Source organism: Magnolia sinica, chromosome 19 (genome assembly GCF_029962835.1).
Source record: "Magnolia sinica isolate HGM2019 chromosome 19, MsV1, whole genome shotgun sequence".
Lineage (NCBI taxonomy): Eukaryota > Viridiplantae > Streptophyta > Magnoliopsida > Magnoliales > Magnoliaceae > Magnolia > Magnolia sinica.
The window spans coordinates 39,122,845-39,129,805 of NC_080591.1; the positions used below are offsets into that span (position 1 = coordinate 39,122,845).

General features: G+C 41.7%; 1 non-coding gene across 1 annotated transcript; it reads left to right on the forward strand.

The window, feature by feature from the left end:
- Nucleotides 1-447: 447 nt before the first annotated feature.
- On the forward strand, nucleotides 448-549 carry LOC131235907 (small nucleolar RNA R71). Its single transcript, XR_009166422.1, has one exon. It is a non-coding gene; the product is annotated as a small nucleolar RNA R71 (small nucleolar RNA).
- The last annotated feature ends 6,412 nt before the right edge of the window (nucleotides 550-6,961 follow it).

Genomic DNA, 6,961 nt, shown 5'->3' on the forward strand with positions numbered 1-6,961 from the left:
GAGGTAGGTCCATTGAAAGGTCTTTAGTAATTGTTCACGGCAATGGATTGCTCATTCAACACCTCTTGAAAGGCAGGTATTGTTGGACAATTTTCAGTTATGTGAATGTTGCAAACACAAATACCACAAACATTTTCCTTAGCCTTATCCTTCTTTAATTCCATGGCCTCGAGTTTCCTGGGAATATAAGCCACTTTATCACTGATATCATTGTCCTCTTTCAGGAGATACATTCCACCCCTTTCCTTGGATTGAGTCGGCCTAGACATGGTGCTTGGTTTTGGGGAGATGTCCCATGATTGTGTGTTTTCAGCAAGCTTATCAAAATAGTCCCACACCTCATCGACACTTTTATTCATAAATTCCCCATTACACATTGTCTCGACTAATTGACGCATGGGAGATGTCAGTCCGTCATAGAAAAAGTTCATGATGCACCACGTTTCAAAACCGTGTTGTGGGCATGAACTGATAAGATCCTTAAACCGCTCCCAACATTGAAAGAATGTTTCATCTTCCTTTTGGGTTCATGATCGACTTTCTAAGGGTGTTCATCTTATGGTATGGGAAAATTTTATTTATAAACTCCCTTGTCATGTCATTCCATCTATCAATAGATCGAGGACACAGTGCATGCAACCACGTCTTAGCTTTCTCTTTCAAAGAAAAGGGAAATAGTTTCAGCCTGACCATGTCATCAGACACGTTAGGAAAATATAGAGTGGTTATGATTTCATCAAAAATTTTCAAGTGTAAATACAGATTTTCAAATTCAAGTTCATCAAATTTTGAAAGGAGTTAGATCACCCCTGACTTGATATGCATATATCCTGTATATTCTGGAAAAACCATGCATGGGGGCATGCTCACCCCCGCCGGTTGTAAATAATCTCGTAAAGTATGATGCGGGGGTACTTGATGCACCTCATTCTCATCCTGGACTTCCCCAACTCGAGGTTGAGGTTGTCCTTCGAGTTGATTTGCAGCCATAACCTCAATTAACTCTGGAGATCTCGAGTAGTGTGTAATCCTGCGATGGATAGTTAACCCCTCAACCAATCCTCCTTCACTAAAAAGACGTCGAGTGTTGTCACAAACCCACTTGGGCATGAAACACTCTTAGCCCTCAAATTTAGATTCTAACCTAAACCTAAAAAAGAGAAAGGAAATAGTAATCTAGAATTAGAAAGAGAGAGGGAATTAGAAAAAGTTACCAAATTAGAAGTTCCTAATTAAAATCCTGCAAAACAAAATAAGCACAAGTCAGTTTCTAAAAAAAACAGAAATTCTAAAATTAGAAATTTTCTAAAACAAATTAGGAAAGTAAACTAGTTTCTAAAAGGTAACCTAGAATTAGAAAGTTTCTAAAAATAGAAAGCAAGCCCTAACAAAAAATAGAAATATTAGAAAGAGATTACCAATTTAGAAAGTCTATATCGGGATCTTACAAATCAGGAAAGTTAGGTTAGTTTCTAAAAATCAAATAGAAAAACCTAATCTTAAATTTTTTTAAAAAAATGTAATCTTAAACTAATCTTAAAACTAGTTAATCTCAGAAAAACACAACTGTTAGTCCCCGACAATGGCGCCAAAAACTTGTTCATAACCCCAAGTGTAGGGTCGTGATGTAGTAATAATCTCGGTAAGGTCCTGGTCGAATCCACAGGGATTGAACCTTGTACATATGCTGAAAGTAACTAGAAGATGATATAATCTAAATTTGGAGAATTTAAGAGAATAATTGTAACTATTTAACTAAAACTTGTAAAATTCAAAGGTGGGAAATTAGGGTTTCCAAGGATCCACTTGTAGAGATCAGGGAGATCTATGCTTGATTCAAAACACAACTGGAATCAAAGTCCCATTTTCATCAAATTAGAAGATATCTCATTAAAAATCAAATACGAACTTCCTTTGATCTAGTTCTCAATGGATGAAAGGTATTAGAACTAGAATTGATTCCATCACAAAACCATGCCCATGAGACAGGGCAAACAGCAGAATTTACCAATCCACAACCAATCTGAGAGAAGTGTGAAAATTAGGGAGGATTCTATCATCCAACCATGCCCAGGAGATGATGGTGAAAAATGGGATTTCCTAGTTTCACAAATCCCAATAAAAAGAACATACTCAAAGCCATCACAAATTCATTGTAATTTAAGTAACAACATATCATAAAATAAACTGAAAGTATTTCTTATAATTAAGCTAAGATCAAAGAGAGTTCAACCAACATGAATCAAAGCAATAAAAAACAACCCATCATGCTATAAGCTTCACCTCTTAGCCCTGGCTAAGAGGTTTAGCCAATCATAGACATGATTGATCTAAAAATCTCTTAAAAACATCAAAGGAAGAAAACTAAAGAAGAAGGAAAGGAAAAACTCGTTGTCAGCCCACTTCACACGTCCTTCTCTCTCTCTCTCTCTCTCTCTCTCTCTCTCTCTCTCTCTCCTTATGTCTGATACCCCCCACGTCCGTCCCTCTCTCTCTCTCTCTCTCTCTCTCTCTCTCTCTTTATAGGGTGATCTAGGTTGGCTGGAGTGGAGAATCGACCCTTCTTTCGTAGCAAGAGGCGGTGGAGAATTTACGCAGTAAGAGTGCCGCGGATTGCGTCTTGGCGCAACTAGTTTAGCAAAAAGAAATCCTGTCGCGGGATCTGTTCCAATCAGCCTTCTTGGGCTTGGTTGAAACTCCCCAGGAGAGGTTTGCATGGTCAAGATCATGGGTCCGATCTTGACCACGATCACACAACGCCCTTAAACGTCTGGGTTTCCTTCGGACGTTGTTGCTTATGCAGGCTAATTACGTTGAACCCAGTGGGGTCCATGATCAGTGTCAGTGAGGAAATCCACTCCGTCCATTGGATTCTCCTTGGAATTTCAGTCGGAGATGGACATTTTTGGCTATCCATTGATGCGGCCCACTGAATCTATGCTTCTGTCGTCCATCCTACATTTGAATGTAGTCTTCTTGTGAGCACGTGCATAGGTGCACATGATCACCATGGTTGTGGTCAGCTTCGCCTTCTTGACATAGTGAACGGCTCAGATCATCCATCTGATTAAAGGTGGTGGGACACGATGCCTCCTAACAGATGCTCGTCCGCTTGCTGCGAAAGAAGACAGAATCTCTCTCAAATCTGGATTCCTTTGGGTCAAACGCAGTTTGACCTAACCTTGCGTAAGGCGCACTACGAGTGCACCGCTGTGGTGCACGTGCAACACTCATGTGGGTCCCACATTGATATTTCTGATAAATCCACACTGTCATTTGCCTTCTCATCTAACTTAAAGGTTCAGTCCAAAATTAAGCCATATCCAGAGATCAGGTGGGCCCCAATTCAGTGATTTATGGCCGATCTTTCTGTTGGACCACTTCCACAAAGATCCAAGGGTTGCAATTTTACATGTATGGTTAATTTGTGATACTCAAGCGAGGTATAAAGTTTTGTGGCAAACAGATGGTGGGAACCCTATGATCTTGCATTCAGGACGATTTTTATTATCTTCAATCACTTAGTTTCCTTGGATCTTTAGCATGTGAATTCTTCAATCTCTATCTCCTAAGATTCATCCCTTGCCTTGGTGATTCTTGAGCATCAAATTCATGCCTTTAGTACCCATTTCAATCCAAGCTCTTGAATTCACCTTGCAACACAAACATGATTAAAATAGAACGTTTAAGCATTATCATGTTCATAAAACCAAGTAAAAACTGGGGTCTAATACGCAATATTTGACCCTCAATGTGTAGCCGCTGAGTCTAACATTTCGCACACAGCAACGTAACAGTCTGGTGAGACCGAGTTCTGACTCAGTGTGCCACCCAGCCACAGCCACTGGGCCGTGTGAACTAAACTCAGTGGGCCGCACCCAGTTTAAACTTAGTGGGCTGCACTTAGTTCAAACTCAGTGGACTGCACTTAGTTCAAACTCAGTGCGCCGCACCTAATTCAAACCTAGTGGGCTGCACTTAATTAAAACTCAGTGGGCCACACCCAATTTAAACTCAGTGGGCCGCACTTAGTTAAAACTCAGTGGGCCGCACCCAAACAAACTTAGTGGGCCGCACTTAGTTTAAACTCAGTGCACCGCACTTAGTCTAAACCTAGTGGGCCACCCTTGAAGTAGCTGGTGGGCTGGTCACTAAACTCAATGGGTCCCAAAAGTCTTGAAACAGCCCTGTTTCTAGGCCACCTTTAGAACCACCTAGTTGGGCTGAACCAAGATGCATTCAGGCCTAGTTCTTGCGGCGTCAATGGGCAGCCACGACTGGGCCAGAACGAGTCCAGCCCAGCCCAGTTCTTGGGCCGTCTATGGGTAACTATGGCTAGGCCAAAACAAGTTTAGCCCAGCCCAGTTTTTGGGCCATCATTGGACAGTGATGGTTGGGCCAAACTAGGCCCAGTTCGGACCACAAATTGAAAGCAAGATGTTGGGCGGCGAAATTCAGGCCCAGTTCGTGCCACAAATGGATAGCAAGATATTGGGCCAATTCAGGCCAAGCCCAGGCTTAGTTTCGGGCCACAGTATTCGGCCACAACTGTTAGGCCTGATCAAATAGGTGTAGGCCCAGTTTCCACTTGGATGGGTCCTTACAAACCTCACCTATTTTGCGATGGCTTAGATAGTTAGAAGCCTTGGAAATCACTTATCTAATACAAGCTCTTGATATGGGAATGATCCTAGGTAATTAACCATGTGGTATTGGGCTGTAAGTTAATCGTGAAAATTTGGATCAAGGGAGGAACTACGACCCGAAAGGTGATGACTTCTCCCCTTGGGCTTTCCATCTCTAAATTAGATCAATGATAGCTTTTACATTAACAATAAATGATGTCTTAGAGTTTGATTAATCATTTGATTAGTTTACCTGAATATATGTTTGAGGATCGATAATCCATGGTCATAAATAACCAATGCGAATGCTAGAACTTGATTCCTTACAAGACTTTTGAATTATATTTGCATGTGTACTTAAGTTTTACTTTAACGATACTTTAGTCAGGTAAAATAATTCGTTACTTAATCTCTATGACATTCTCACATGCTATTGTACTGTTTGCAAGACACATATGAATCAAAATCTCTCTAGCTAAAGAGGGGAACCTCTATCTAAGAAAGAGAGTCTGTACTTAGGGTGTAATGAGATTGATTGTGCTAGGAATAGACCCTCAACATGGAGGTTACATTAGTGGCAAATTATTCATGGGATTTACCATCTATGGGGTGATTTTACCTACCTGAGTGTGAGATGAACCATTTGACATTTTTATTGCCGTTGCTTAATTGTATTTGAAGCATACATACGGACTCATTTTAATGATTGTATTTGGTATCTTCGACATTTTATTCCCACTCAACATACAATGGTAGCTTCCCATACATTGAGAGTTGATTGGCCACATATTGATGGGTTTTATCAACACCCTAAGGCAGTGGACTCATAGGCCGGAGATGGTGGAATGGGACACTATGCCCGAGCCGTCAACCTATGCTGAGTGACGAGCCCCCTGTAATGACCTTAAGATTTATTAAACTGGCTGATTGTAATTGGACTAATAATGGCCTGGCTAATCATGCATACATGGCATATTGGTGATGACGGGTGGATATTTCTGGATATTGTAGCACGTACCCTTAGGTTTATTGGGGTATCGTTTCGCTAGCTATCAGACCACTGACTATCGATTTACGTATGTGATGTACAATGGTTTGGTCATTATGCGGTACGTGATGTATGCATGTGATGTGCTTCGCTAATGTCCAGCCTTTTTGCATGGGTGATGAGACTAACTGTCAACTGGATGGGCATCCCCAGGTGGATGATGCATTCACGCATCCATGCATATAATAAGACTACATTTTGTTATGTTTTGTATGCCTTCTTACTTTCATACTATACTTGTCTAAGGCGGCAGTATGTAATCTTGAGGAAATTTACACTGAGATGGCCACTCATTCATCCAATGTTCAACTGTATAGAGAATGTAGGTGCAAGCAGGAATGACTACGACATGGATTTCGGGGCCAATGCAGGAGTGGAGGAAAAATTCTATGAGGAAGAACCGCATCAGGAGGCGGCAGAGTACTTTGGGTTGAATCAGTAGTCATTGTATTTAGTTTGTTTTTGGCTGACATAATTGAACTTATCAGTTTTGTATTTGGGTCCCCAGCTGAGTGGACCAAGATATTGCTATTTGGTTTTACGACTTTATCCATGCTTGGTTTCGCAATTGCACTTTGATTCTACTTTTGATTGCCAAACATTTAGTTATTGTTATGGAAAAATGTGAGCAGACCCGATAAGGACCGACTAAAGAAAACTAAATCGATCAGTAGGGCTTCGGAAGGAGAACCTCGCGACTAGTCCGGCCTTGCTCCCGAATTATGATTCTAAAACTAGGGTTACTGGGGAGAGACAGACGGAGGAATCTGAGCAGAGCTCTCATCTAGGGCTCTCATCTGAAGAACTATAGCCCTGGATCAATCGAGCCGAGCTCTTATCTGGAGTCCTCATCCCAAGAACTATGGCCCTGGATTGGTCGAGCCGAGCCTTACTCACATCTCGAAGGCTAGAGACGTATATACTCCAACCACGGACTCCAACCATAAGGTCCAACCAATGGCTCGTGAGACCAAGTTCCGAAACTAACCCTAGTATGGCGTGGCCGAAGATTACGCCCATAGATACACCCCATTGAGGCATATGGGAGAGTGAACCAGCGCACTATCCAAAGATAGCGGCTGATATCTTCGCACGCACGACATCCGCTTGATTGAGCAAATCGTACCGAGAATGACATCCATGATCCCATCACCTTATAGGTATAAATACAAGAGGAACCTATTACAACAGGTATATAATATCTCACACCCTCTCTCTACATTATGCAACTTAGACCCAGGTTCCCTAGCTGACATAGGCATCGGAGGGTCCTATGTCTAAGCCAGGG